The sequence below is a fragment of the Piliocolobus tephrosceles genome, chromosome 9, assembly GCF_002776525.5.
Source record: "Piliocolobus tephrosceles isolate RC106 chromosome 9, ASM277652v3, whole genome shotgun sequence".
Classification (NCBI taxonomy): domain Eukaryota; kingdom Metazoa; phylum Chordata; class Mammalia; order Primates; family Cercopithecidae; genus Piliocolobus; species Piliocolobus tephrosceles.
The window spans coordinates 89,557,472-89,572,318 of record NC_045442.1 but is presented as its reverse complement, the minus strand read 5'-3'; the positions used below and the strand labels follow the sequence as shown (position 1 = coordinate 89,572,318).

The following is a 14,847-nucleotide window of genomic DNA, read 5'->3' as shown; positions in this document are numbered from 1 at the left end:
CACCTAGGTAGCTCGGGAGGTCAGCACGGAGCCAGGGTCCCTGGCCCAAGGGTGGCAGGCAGCCTCTTTGGGCTCCTGCGAATCTGCTTGGTGGGGGTGAAACACTGATATCCATAGGCGGGCACTCTGTGCTCCCAAGGAGGAGTTCCTGTCCCCATTCGCAGCTAGAGACAGAGCTAGGGAGGTCAAGCGCCCAGCCCTGGCACACAGTGGGGAGGCACAGGGGGATGGACTGGGCCACTCTGCCCTGCCTTTCTGCTCCCTCCTGCTGCTGAACTCTCTTCTTTGGACTAGGCCTTTGTCTTCTTGCCTCATTGTCAGTGGCCTGGGAGGACACTTGCAGTCTTAATCCTGTTTTGGTCCCATGTCCCTCACCCCTCAGGGGCTACCTTGGCCAGAGCCTGTCCCGATTTCCATCTCAGCCACCGTCCGCCCCTCGGCCCCTGGTCAGGAGCTCATTCTGTGAATACTGCACAGACATCACGTGGACTCAGAGGGCATGAGGACCTCGGCTGAAAGGAGCTTACACATCAGTGCAAACCTCTCATTTTACACATGGAGAAACCGAGGCCCCGAGGCAGTGTGAGTTGTAACACATGGGGGCAGTGTCAGGTGAAGACTTGGCACCACTCCCCTGGGCATCCCCTTCCCTGCATGGCACCCCCAGCCTTGGGTTTGGATTCCTCTTCACCCTTGATGTTGAGGTCTTTGCTCCCAGGACCTGGATAACAGCATCCACATGCACGTGGTGCCCCCTCATTGGGCTGCCTGGCCGTGACCTGGGGCATCAGGATTGGCAGCTTGTTTGGCCCCAGGTCTGTGCTGGGCTGAAACCTACTGTCTCAGAGCTCGTGACTCTCTCCCCCGACTCTCCACCAGAGCAGACCCTCAAGCCTTTTTTGTGTCCCCTCCCCAGGGAGAGCCCAGCTTCTGCTCTGCAACCCAATGCAGAAGGGGAGGTAGCTCACAGTGCCCCGGCTTCTCTGCATGCCTGTCACTGAACAGACAAGCCCAGGCCAGATTGCAGCTTAATTCCTAGCCTCTGTGTGGCCTCCAGCAGGGTACCTAAGCTAGCTCTGCCTCATTTTCCTCCTGTGTGAGATGGAAATCCTCGTGGTTCCTACCTCTGACGTTGTTTTGATGCAGTGGGTGACGCAGGTGAAGCGCCTGGAGCAGACTTGCTTCCAAGGAGCACACCGTGGATTCCCACTGGTTAATGTTGAGCAGGGATGAGAAGGGGCTGGGGTAGGGCGAAAATGGGCAAGACCGTCTCAGCTTGAGGAACATGAGCTGACAGAATGACTTAAATTAGCACATGGACATGCTCTGAGTCACTGCCTTGCTGAGTCCATGGGGACAGTTGCCCAGGCCAGAGGCACCAGGGTCAAAGCCAATGGTGATGCCCTGGCCCCATTGCCCCAGGCCAGGGCCAGTGAACAATGTAATCAGCTGGGGCAGACTCTAGAGCCCTGCAGCCAAGGGGGCCAGTGACCCTTACACGGTCATCCATAGGCCACTTGGGTGGCCAGTCTTGTTACAGCCAGGCCTTGCCCTAGGAAATAAATTAATTATAACCTAATTGGCAGTTTCCTTTGCATAGAAGCTGGAAGCAACTGCCAGTGAGGCTGGTGATTAACTCCGCAGCAGCTGGGAAATCGCATTTGGGCAGGAGCGCCCATCATCTTGGCCAGGCCGCTGCAGCTGGTCTGGGTGTGGAAGTGTGGGTGGTGGCCATTGTGCAGCTTAGGGCCTGGACCCCTCAGAGCAGAAGGCTGGGTCTGTGTGCAGAAGGTAGCCCTGGGGTGCCAGGTCCCCCAGTGCCCAGTTGCGGACCTCCTTCTCCCAAACCTCAGCCATGCCTGGACCCCTTCCCCACTCACAGCAGAAGGCTGCATGGCTTTTAGGGGTGTCAGGAGGCTCATGCCCTGCCTGGTTGCAGTTCTACCATGAGTGTGCGGCAGGAATTCTGGGCCTCTGTTTTCTAGCATGGGATGAGGTGAGTGATATCTGTGTTCTACAGCAGCGGCTCAGACCGGGTGTGTGAGAAGAGCCTCAGTGAAGGAGGGCCATGCTCGTGCGTGCAGGGATTGTGGTGCCTCCCAGGCCAGGGCCAGGCCCCATCTCTCCTCCTCCTCAGCTGCTCTTCCAGCTACTGGCCACCCTGCCTGGCTGGAGGTCCAAGAGGAGAGGTATCTGAGGAGATCCTGCACTCCGCACCGGGTCTCCTGCCCAGCATTTTGGAAGAATAAATTTTTAAGTCTGGTACTGAGGCTGCACTGCCATGATGATAACTGGTGTCACCAGGACACCAGGAAAGTAGCTGCCCTTGGTGTTTGTTGAGTGCCCAGTATATGCATTGAGCTGCAGAGGCCAGTGTTTTCTTGATGGTTTTACAGAGAGATGCTTAAACTTAGCGTACGAAGAATGGGACAGGCTGTCAGATTTTTCTTGAAGGAGGTGTTGCCTTGTTCGTGGGTACAATTGGGCCAAGGGACCAGGGGCTGATGCAGTGTGCTCCTGAAGAGGGGCTTCTATGGACTCCAGTTACCAGAGCCTGCCCCAGGCTTTTCCTTCACACTTGCTCTGTGCTGGGGATCAAGCAGGGTTATAAATACAATAGTGGGCAGGATGAGCCAGTAGTGGCCCTGTGGGTCTGCACAGCCCAGATTTCCTTCCACGGTTAGTGTAGGTTAAACCTGGCAAAGCTGCTTTCATTTGGAAGTCTCAGGATGCCAGCAAAGTGGTGAGAGTGGTGGGGATAGAGGTGAGATGGGGGTGGTGCTGGTGATAGTGATGGTCATGGTGTTGGTGTTGGTGTTGGTAGTGGTGGTATTGGTATTGGTGATGGTGGAGGTAGTGATAATAGTGGTTGTGGTGGAGGTGATGATAATGTTGATGGTGAAAGTCATGATGGTGAGTGGTGGTGGTGGTGGTGGTGGTGATGATGGTGAAGACGGTGGTGGTGGACATGATGGGGATATTGATGGTGGAGGTCATGATGGTGAAGATGGTGGTGATGGTGGTGGAGGCAATTGGTGGCGATGGTGCTGGTGGAGGCAATGGTGATGGTAGTGGTGGAGGTCATGATAGTGAAGGCGGGAATGGTGGTGGTGGAGGCAATGGTGGTGGTGATGGTGGTGGTAGAGGCAATGGTATTAGTGAAGGTGATGGTGAAGGTGGTGTTGGAGGTCATGATGGTGAAGGTGGGGATGTGGTGGTGGAGGCAATGGTAGTAGTGGAGGTGATGGTGCTGGTGGTTGTGGTAGAGACAGTGGTGGGGAAGGTGGAGGTAATGGTGGTGGTAGAGGTAATGGTGATGTTGATGGTCATGATGCAGACATCTTCTGTGAGCATTTGCTTGGTGCCAGCCACTGTTCTATGAACTTCACGTGCATTAATTCCTTCTAGCTCCCAACACCCCTGTGTGGTGGGAGCTCTGAGTCTCAGTGGGTACAGAGGGGGAACTGAGACACAAATATATGTCCCTTGCCCCAGGCTCGTTACCACTGCAACACACTTTCTCTCCATCACCCAGATGGAGTCCACAGCCTTGCCTGGAATCCACAAGCTTGCCCAACCCTCCTCTTCTTCCTAAGTTCATGCCCTCATGGCCCAGGGAGCTGGCCTTCTGTCTCCAACCAGCATTCGCCTCCAGCTCTGTGCTGTTGCTGCTCATCTGAACTGCCTCCACCTCCTACTGCTTTTCCCCTCCTCTCACTCTGGCCCTGCCCCCAGCCCTCCCATCCTGCTGGGCACTGGCTCCTGCTTGTGGCTGCAGCCCCAGGCAGTCCCTTCCCTTTAGCCTCCACTTGCCTGTCTGTGGCTGTCTCTTGGTCAGGCATTTTTTCAGAACAGGCAGCATGGGGTAGCCCCCTTGGCCCCTCAACTGGGCTGGGCACTCTTCTCCACCCAGGGCTGGGCCCTTCAGACAGGTTGGGCAGTGTCAGCTCAGCAGAAAGGTGTGATGACTTCGCCAGCCCGCTGACCTCAGGGAGTGTGCACATGGGTGCCCCAGTCAGGTGTCCCAGGGTCTCCAGCCTTAGGGTCTAACACATTCATCTCTCCAAAAGTAAGGATTCCTTGCCAGGGAAAGGGCTGACAAGCTGCCTATTTTCTTGGCCAGCAGGCATCCTCCCCATGAGCCCAGGACTGTGTTTGACCAGCAAGCCATTAGCATGTGCGTGTCCATCTGTCTTGCCTGGTTTGTGGGCTGCCAGGATAGCCGCTCCTTTTGCTGCTCAAGGAAGTACTCAGGACCCAGTTGCTGTCACCTCTCCCAAGGCATGCAGGCAGCGTGGGGAGTGCATGTCTGTTCTTTCTGTAGGACACACCTCAGGACCCCAGGGTTCATCGTCAAGAGGCATAACCGGGTGCTCCTGCTGTGTACCAGGGCCAACAGCATTGTGTCGGGGAGCCCGCCCCCACATGCAAGGACACACCACACACTGAGAGCATGTGTGGCCTGTCCCACCTGCTTGGCACCACCATAGGCCGGCCAGTGGGGCCCTCCTCTGGCTCATAGGCAGGGCATCTGGAGGCAGCCATCCCAGCAAAGGGCAGGTTGAGTGTGTGGGCACCGTCTGTCAGCCTCATACTCTTGTTATCATCAGACAAGAACCCTGAGAGTTAAGGGAGGCAAAGGCCAGCAGGGTCGGGACTTGGGGCAGAGATTGGGGCTGGGACAGGAGCTTGTTCAGGACAGTGGGCAGGACTCCCACAGGTGGAGAGGACAGGGATGGTCATGCACCTGGGAGCCCTGGGCCAGGCTGAGCGAGCGAGCGAGCACCAGGGCCCAGAGTGAAGGGCTGATGGTGGGGGCATGCAGGCAGCTGCACATCCCAGGCTCTGTGTATGAAGGGGAAACTGGACATGTGTGAGCAGCCCAGGCCTGGCAAATGGCTCAGAGAGACACCTGTGAACAGCTGTGTGTGGTGGCTGCCCTGGGCAGGGTGAGGCTCAGAGGCCACTGAACCTCCTGAGTTAGAGGTGATGAGAGCCACCCCCAGATGCAGGGAAGACACAGAATTGAGGAAGAGAGCAGGACGCCAGGCAGGGTGCACTTAGTCGTCACTTGGAAACCAGTGTCTGGTAGTGGCTGCCTGGGAGGCTCTTGGGTTGGCACCTGGGCTTGTGTGAGGAGGAGGCGTGGCAAAGGAAAGGGCTCTGCGACAGAAAGCAGCTGAGATTGGGCCACCTCTGGGTGCTGCCTCCTCTGCTGAGGCCTCGGATGGGTCCCTGCCTTGCCCAGGGCTGTGTGCTCCGTGCTAAGCCTTGTCCTCCTGGGAGCTCAGGCACCACCAGGTGACTCAAGCCAGGGCCACATGCGTGCACTATGGACCCTTCCCACATTCAAAGGCAAAATTGTGTTCTGCAACTGTGTTGGTATAAGACAAACATAATCCAGGCCACTTTATTATTATTTATTCCTTATTGTTATATTTATTTCATCCTTTTGATTTTAAAATTAATTAAAACAAAAACATTTTTTGCGCACCCAGGCGCATGCAGCAGCGGTGCTGGTCAGGAGCAGAGGTTCCTCCTCTGCAGGCTCCTGGCCCCCTGGGACCCTGGCACCGAGGGCTGGCGCTAGTGGCCCAGCCCTTGTGAGCCCTCCCAACTGCCTAGAGATGGGGCACTCCCTAGCCAGTCAGGGCGCTCCCGTGCCTGGATGCCGTGCTCTTCTGAGTGGACAGCAGCTGAAGTGGGAACTGCAGCAGAAACTGGCCGTGCCCAGGTGTATATCTGCCCCAGGCAGGTGGCCAGGGCAGCAGGGCGATGCCAGATGGGGCCAAAAACTTCATGCTTCTGTTTGACCTTGGTTCTAGCTGAAGATTTAGCTGGGTACACATCTTTAAAACTGTAAAAACCAAATGCACAGGCAGCTGAAGAAAGGATGGATGAATTGGGCTACATCAAATGTAGAACTTCTGTGAACCAAGGCCACAATCAAAAGAGTGAAAATGCAGCCCATGGAATGGGAGAAAAACTTGTAATTCATAGATCTGATCAGTGTTAATCCAGAATCTGTAGAGAACTCCTCACACTCAACAATAGCAACAAAAAAACCTGATTCCAAAATGAGCACAGGGGGCCAGGCATGGTGGCTCACTCCTGTAATCCTGGAACTTCGGAAGGCTGAGGCAGGTAGATCACTTGAGGTCAGGAATTCAAAAGCAGCCTGGCAAACATGGTGAAACCTTGTATCTACTAAAAATACAAAAAAATTAGCCAGGCGTGGTGGCAGGTGCCTGTAATCCCAGCTACTCGGGAGGCTGAGGCAGGAGAATCGCTTGAACTCAGGAGACGGAGGTTGCAGTTAGCCGAGATCGTGCCACTGCACTCCAGCCTGGGTGACAGAGTGAGACTCCATCCAAAACAACAACAACAACAAAAATGAGCACAGGGCTTGGATGGACATTTCTCCGAATAAGATTTGCAGATGACAAGGAAGCACATGAAAAGATTCTCAGCATTGCCACTCATTAGAGAAATACAAATCAAAATCACAGTGTGATAGCACCTCACACCCATTTGGATGTCTACTATCAAAAAAAGAAAAGAACCAGTGTTTGCGAGGATGTGGAGAAACTGAACTCTTGCGCACTGCCGGAAGGTAAATAGTGCAGCTGCTGTGGAGAACAACAAGAAGGCTCCTCAAAGGTTAAACCTAGAGCCAACTTCGGCTTCAGCACCTCCACTCTGGATACATACAGGAAAGGAAGCAGGAAGTGGTCAGGATACATTTGTATGTCCCCGTTTTCAGCAGCATTATTCATAGTAACCACAAAGTGGAAGTTACCCAAGTGTCCATTGACCAATGAATGGATAAGCAAAATATAATACAGACATACAATGGAATATTACTTGGCTCTAAAAAGGAAAAAAATCTTGCCACATCCTACAGCGTGGATGAACCTTGAGGGCATTATGTCACAAAAAGACAAGCACTGTATGATTCCACTTATATAAGGTCCCTACAGTTGTCAAATTCGTAGAGACAGTAGAATGGAGGGTTCCAGGAACTGGGAGAGGAGAGGAGGGGGAGTAATTGTCTCATGGGTACAGAATTTCAGTTTCACAGGATAAAAAGAGTGCTGGGGAAGGATGGTTTGCACAGTAGTGTGACCACACTTAATGCCATTGAATTGTACACTTAAAAATTGTAAGATGATAAAGTTCATGTGTATTTTACCACAATTTAAAATAACTTTTTAAAACTAGAATCTCTTTATATACACCTCCAAATTTGTTATTTATGGTACAGCCTCCCTTGATCTGTGTTTTTTTCCTAAAAGCAAAGTTAGATTATAGTCCCAGGCAAAAGCAGCCTCCAGCTGGGACAGAGCCCATCACCCAGGTCTGTGCAGCGTGCTGCAGGTGGTCCTACCTGAGTGAGTCTGGAGAGCCGCTCCGGTGCCCAGGGCTCCTCAGGCACCTATAGATCATTGCCTGAGCTGAAAAGGAGTTGTTTTGTTCTCAGCCTCAGGCTTGTTTGCTCAGCACAGTGGCTGGCCCCCCAAGGCTGCTGGTGCACTAGTGGGCACTGCACATGTGCACAGCGCGCATCCACACAGCTCTGTCCTGCCACTGACAGCCTGCCCGTGGCTCCAGTGCCCATGAGACCATGTCACAGTATCTCCCCGTCCCCTTACCCTCTTCCTGTCCCCGAATTCTGACCATTTCCCAAATGTGCCCAGTCCTTTCACACTCCTGTTTATGAAACCATTGTACTGGCTCGTTGATTCATTGATTCATTCATTGGTTCATCAATTTATTGATTCAGCTCACAGAAAGTGAGTTGGCAGATGTGGCAGGAAGGTGGGCACCCTGTAAGAGTGAGGAGGAAGTGAGTTGGAGGGTAGAGGGCGCCCTGGGGGCCCTGATGAGGAGCTATGTTTTATTCTGCAAGCAGCGGACAGTTAACACAGGGCTCTACAGAGGGTGCCATGATTCAATGGACCCTGGCTCCTCTGTGCGAAGGTGCCCGTGATGCCCAATGTGTGGTCCAGGGTTGGATGGGGGTGGCAGAAGGGATTCGGGAGGTGGGGTGAGGGGTTAAAGAGAAAGGACTCTGGGGACTCAGGTGTGTGACCTGAGCAGTGAGGTGGGGCCATGCCGTGACGAGATGGGGAAGAGTTGGGGACAATTGGGGTGAGGAGGGGCCAAACTGAGGCAAAGGAGCGGAGGGAGCAAGGCATGGAGATACCCAGGCTGCTGATCAGCACGTCGCACATCAGCATAGAGACGGGATTAACAGCCCAGGGCCTGGATATGGCTGGCGAGTGAGCCACTGCCACCATCTGAAGGACAGGGTGCAGAGGAGGAAACCAGCCAAGGGGGTGAGCAGCCTCGTTAGCATCCCAGCGATGCTGGACAACACCAAAGACAGAGGAGGTCCTGGGAGCAGCTGGGAGAAAGTGGGTTACCCAGGAGGGGCCGGCTTGAGCATGGGCCCTCAGCAGCAGTAGTGAGGCTCAAAGAAGGGAACCAGACCTTATGTAGAGCGGAGGAAAACAGCTGTCCACATGGAATTCTCCACCCAGCAAAAATGGGCCTTCCATGAATGACGTCAAAAAATGAGGCAAGAGAAAGGACGGGTGTGGGCTCCTGCTGGTGGGGGTGGACTCAGTGGCAGATGGGGAGGCAGGAGGGCAGCATGTGGCCAGGCATCCAGTTCAGCAGGGCCACGGGCTCCTGAGTGTTTGTTCAGCATAAATGTTCTGTGAAATGTATTCGTTGTACATGTCAAATATTTGACTATAGTAAGAGAAAACATGAGTGGGAAGTGGGAGAGAAGCGGTAGGGGAGGTGTGGGGAGGTAACAGGTCACATCCTGAGAGGATAACAGTGCTCAGAATGGGGCTGGAGGGACCCCCATAGGGACAGCTGGCCTGGGGAGGCAGGGACCGCTTCTTTCCACCCCCAGCCTCCAGGGAGGAGCCCTGGGGCCTGTTTCCCATTCCCAGGAAGATGATTGCATTAGGAAATCGTCTCTTAAGGAGATTCTGCTGGGCCATAATAAAGCTGTCATCTGCATCGTCTGCCACCCATCAAGGGGCAGGCGTGGGGCTGGTGTCGCATGAGGGGTTCTGCAGGAAGGGCCTGCTGTACACACATGCCCTGTGCTGCTTCTAATTCATGCAGTTTTTGGATCCTATCGTTGTTGTTATTGTTTTCTTTTTCGGAAGTCCCAAATTTCGGCCCTTGTGCTGCCATCCTAGGGAAGTTTTTCATCGTCTGGAGCCCCATTTGTGTTTCTGTGGCAGGGTCACCATGCCATGGTGAGGGTGACCTCACAGTGCCCCATCAGAGCTGCTGGTCGGCAGTGGGGAGTGGGAGACCAAAGGCCACAGCCAGGAGCCTGTGGACAGCTGGTGAGCCCCCGCCTCCACAGACAGGGCCAGGCCACGCTTAGTATGTGTGTACCTAGGGTGTCCGAAAATGTGTGTGCTTGTGTGTGAAAGTGGGTGTGCACCAGCATGAGCGAATGCATGTGCTTGTTAGAGCCAGATTGGCAGTGTGATAATGTGTGAGCATATGGAAGAACAAGTGTGTAACTGTGTGCCCCCGTGGTGTGTAATGGTATGCATCCGAGAGAATGAGTGTGTGTGAGAGAAGGAATGCATGTGTGCAGTGTGTCCGCCCGAGTCTGACCAGGAGACAGCCCCATGTGGTCCCTGAGACAGGAGCAGTAACATGAGAGGCACTAAACTGTGATGAAAGAGGGACGGGTAGGGATGGGGAGAGCTCTGTGGGGCACCCTCAGCTGCAGGTGGGCACCAGGGAAGGAACCCCCTTCCCAGCTGGGGTCAGAGCCTGAGGGAGGAGCTGGATGCCCAACTGGGGCTGCTGTGCAGGCTCAGGTCTGGCAGGAACTCTCCTCAGGGCATGGGAACTGAGGCTGAGGGCTGCAGGAAGCTGATGGCTAGGCTCAGGTGTGGGCTGCATCAGTGCCGAGGGATTGCATGCGCTGGGGTGGAGCACACCCTGTCTCGTGGGCTGCTGGGCAGCAGGACTCAGAAAAGGCAGGTATAACAACCGGAGACAGGAGCAAGCCCTGGCCTGTCCCCAGCATCCCTCCAAAGCCCTCCACCAATGAAGCTTTGCCTTGTGCTGCCTGCAAAGTAGCCTGCTCCAGGCCTGCCTGGAGAACATGCACACCTGGACAGAGTGTATGGACTGACAAGGTGTGTGTGTGCACACGTATGGGACGAGGGGGCTTGGGACTGGTCCCCTCTGCATCCAAAGATGAATAAATTAAACAGCCCAGCCAAGTGTGGATCATTGGAAACAGTCTAGCACTTCACTCTGTCAAACACTAGGGCCAAGTCTTTCCAGCTGAGGTGGGCAGGATGGGAGCAGATGGGGTCTTGGGTGGGCGTGCCTCCGTCTCTTTTTCTGTCTCCTGCATGCCCTGTGCATGCACACATATACACACACTCATGACACACACTACACAGGCCTTGAAGGTTCCTGAGGTCTCTCTGAATATGAGCAGCAACTTGGGTCTTTGGCAGGTGTGCTGTGAGCAAGCAGGACCTTCCCCCACCCCATCCTGCATGGTGCCAGGGTACAGCCAGCCTGAGGAACCAGAACCACGGTGGGGGAGTCATTGAGGGTTGATGTGGGAATACTCTTGGTTTCTCAGACAAGCAACACTGCCATTTGCACCGTCGGTGGGTGTGGTGTGTGCCAGGCCACTGCCGTGCTGCAGAAGTACAGGGTGGGCCCAGCCCTGGCAACCAAAGCTGTCCAGGCAGACACCTGTGTGCTAGGTGTGAGGGAAGATTCTGTCACCACGTGGCATTTGGGCCCTGAAGGCATGGGGTGGGAAACGCTTTGCAAGTCCTGCTGGTGACCTTCCCATGGTGCCAGGAGTGGTTCTCACCAGAGGTAGGTCTCAACCCACAGGCCCGACTAGTCCACAGGCCAGTCAGCCCTTCTAGGCAGAAAGGCGGCAGCAGGATGGGAAGCCAGCCAGCAGGGCCCTGGGTGTCCTGGCAGGCTCAGCACCTGCTGGAGCCTGACTTCCACCATCCCCTTCTCAGCTGTTATTCTAACCCCCAAGACACAAAGCCTCACAGCGTGTCCAGCTTTTTAACTTGGTCAGGCTTCTCGCCACCCAGCCTCACTGTTCTTATCTGTGAAATGGGCAGTGAAGGGATCTGTACCCAGTGGCTGAGTCTGCAATGAGAGGCTCATGATGATACAACCCTGGGCAGAGGTACACACCTGCCTACACCTGCACTGGCTGTTCCTCCTCTCTTTAGCGTGCCTTCCCCACTTCGAAGCTGGGGAACCTGGGGCCCAGAGGAGGCCAGTGTTCTGCAGAGTCTGCACCGCCCGGTGGTGCCTGATGCCAGCAGCTCTTCCCCGGCTCTCCCCCGTGGTTGACCCACCAGGATTGGCTGCATCGTTTGTGGGCCCCTTGTTCTAGAATTATGAAGAATTTCAAGACTGTAGCAAAGAGCATTAAACCAAGCGTGAGACCTCTGAGCAGGGCCCACTGGGACTCCCCAGGCTGCACTCGCTGAGGCCGGCCCTGCACCCACCTCCTTCATTCTCCCACCTTGGATCATGTGTTTTTCCATCTAGAAGTGTTTGTGACAAGCGGGAACATTAAGACAGCTGTGCCCAGCTGCAGAGACCACCTGGGAGGCGAGGCATTTTAAGTGCATTTAAGTCTGTTTCTGCTCGCAATCATTGCCTGACCCACAAATCCCTTTTGGCAGCAGGGAGACCAATTGGGATTGGGCCCCCCATGATCCTGTAGGGGTGGGCTCTGCCAGATGGGAGCAGAAAGGCCCCTTCTCCCCTGCACATGTGGTCTTGTGGTGGGGGCTTTGGGAAGCCCAGACCTGTCTTATGTCTAGTCCCTGGACCACTGAAGGTGCTTGCACATCATGGAGGCCCCAGAGGAGCACCTGCAGGATTCCCAGACTGGATCTGCTCCTGCGGCAGATGGGGTGTCAGGGCCTCGCCCACTCTTCTGCAGCCTGGGCATCACCAGAGCCACCCCACGACCGCCCAAGTGCAAATGGTTCTTATTGGGAAGACCAGGACCAGAGGTGTGTGTCCCAGAGAAAACTAGACCCAGCTGTGCTGCATTGCCTCTCCCCACCTGAGCTCAGTCAGGTCCCTAGCATCCCCTCTGGGAAAAGAACACGGACCCTGTCACCTGCGTGGATAGCCCAGACATACGACACCACATGGAATTGGGAGGGGGCTCATCAGGGGCCAGGGCGTCTGGACCCTCCTCACCCTGTGAGGCCACTGTGAGTTACAATCTCTCACCCTCTTTGTCACCAGAAATGCAGCACCCCCTCCCACCCTGAGGGCATTGTCATGGGAGCAGTGTTCCTGATGTGCAGTGAGCACTTCAAGAGAACCCTTCTCCTGTTCTGTTTTCCCGCTGTGGGACTCCAGACGTCTCACCTGTTCTCTTCCAGGGTCCACTTGGCATTTGATTGTTTCCCAAACCCAGATGTGTCCCGGAGGAGCCAGTGGCCCCGGGGGGCATTCTCAACTGCTGCTGCAGGCCCCGCCCTCCAGACCCCTCAGCGACCTCAAGCAGCAACTGTCTGGGTGGGAGCAAACTGATAGAAAAGAGAGATCGATTGCATTTAAGTGCAGTATTCCTAATGTCTGCTTTGGATGTTGGTATTGTTTGGGCATTCTAGAGTCTATTTGCAGGTTCTTAATGGATTTTAAGCATTTTTGCCGATGTATCCATCTTTTAAAAAATTCATACTATTTTTTATTGTGGAAAAATATACTCAAAAATAAGATTTACAATGTAGCTATTTTTAAGTGTACATTTCAGGTACATCACCACCATCCCTGAACTTTTCATCTTCCCAAAGTTAATCTCTGCCCCTATCAAACACTAAGTCCCCATCCTTTCCCCCCCCCCCCAAGCCCTAGCAATCACCATCCTATGTTCTGTGTCTGTGAATTTGACCACTCTAGGGATCTTACATAAGTGGAATCATGCAGTGTTCATCCTTTTGCAATGGGCTTATTTCACTTAGCATAATGTGCTCAAGGGTTATCAATGTTAATAGCCTGTGTCAGGATTTCCCTCCTTTTTTTTTTTTTTCTGAGACGGGTCTTGCTCTGTTGTCCAGGCTGGAGTGCAATGGTACAATCTCGGCTCACTGCAACCTCCGCCTTGCGGGTTCAAGCCATTCTCCTGGCTTAGCCTCTCAAGTAGCTAAGATTATAGATGCCCGCCATCACGCCTAGCTAATTTTTGTATTTTTAGTAGAGACAGGGGTTTCACCATGTTGACCAGGCTGGTCTTGAACTCCCAACCTCAACTGATCCACCCACCTCAGCCTCCCAAAGTATTAGGACTACAGGCGTGAGCCACTGCGCCCGGCCAGATTTGCCTACTTTCTAAGACTGAATATTCCATTGTATGTGTAGACCATGTTTTGTTCATCCCTTCTTCCATCGATGGCCACTGCGGTTGCTTCCACCTTTTGTCTATCTTGAATAGTGCTGTTGTGAACATGGGTGTGTAAATATCTCTTTGAGACCTGGCTTTCAATTCTTTTGCATATGTACCCAGAAGTGGGATTTCTGGATCATATGGTAATTCAATTTTTAAGTTTCTGGGAACTACCTTCTTGCTTTTCATGACATAACTGTATATTATTTTCCATTCTCTCCAACAATGTACATGAGTTCCAAAAACTATTTTAAAAGCTTTCTACTGTGGGAAATGTTGGCCACACACAGTCAGCAGTGTAGTGCACTGCACTCCTGCTTGGGCTCACCCGGCCACAGCCGAGGCCAGCATCCTGCCTTCTCCGAGGAAGCTACGCCTCTGTCCACAGCACCCTCAGTGATTCGTTTTTTAGTTATTTAGGTAAAAATTATATAGATAGGCCGGGCGCAGTGGCTCACACCTGTAATCCCAGCATTTTGGGAGGCCAAAGTGGGTGGATCACTTGAGGTCGAGAGTTCGAGACCAGACTGACCAACATGGAGAAACCCCATCTCTACTAAGAAAATACAAAATTAGCCAGACATGGTGGTGCATGCCTGTAATCCCAGCTACTCGGGAAGCTGAGGCAGGAGAATCGCTTGAACCTGGGAGGTGGAGGTTGTGATGAGCCGAGATTGCGCCATTGCATTCCAGCCTGGGCAACAAGAGCAAAACTCCATATCAAAAATAATAAATAAATAAATAAATAAATAAATATTAAAAATTACATAGATAAGATGCCAGCCTGGGCAATAAGAGCAAAACTCCATATCAAAAATAAATAAATACTACATAGATAAGACGCACGGATCTTAGCTGTACAACGCAGACAAACGAATATACCCGCATGATCTGCACCCCCTCAGGATATGGGACCTTCCCCAGAAAGTGCCCTGCGGCCCTTCCCAATCTGTCCACCTCCCCCACACCCCTGCCCGCCACAGGCAGCCAGTCTGATCCATTGCCTAATATCCATCCAGAATCGTGCCATGTGTGCTCTCCTCTGCCTGGCTTCCTCACCTTGGCATAGTATGTGTGTGTGTGACCCATCCAGGTGTTCATGTGTATCCATAGTTCATCCTTTTTCATTGCTGGGCAGGATTCTGTGGTGTGGCTGGATCATGGTCTGCCTGTCCATCCACCTGCTGAAGGGCCTCTAGGCTCTTGGCTTCTATGAATCATCCTTCCAGTTCCAACTATGGCATTTGATAGACGTATGTTTTCATTTTTCTTGGATGAATGGAGTAGAATTGCAGGGTCATATGGTAGGCGTATGTTTAGATAAAGACGACTTTCCTGTAAAGTGCTTTCTTCATTTGTTGGCAACTGTTGCCTGCCCTGCGTGGCTGGCAGTG

The 14,847-nt window shown here is 53.4% G+C and overlaps 1 protein-coding gene across 2 annotated transcripts in view; it reads left to right on the top strand.

The window, feature by feature from the left end:
* RET (ret proto-oncogene) overlaps positions 1-14,847 on the top strand; it is a 52,947-nt gene that overhangs the window by 8,037 nt on the left and 30,063 nt on the right. The window lies entirely within an intron of this gene.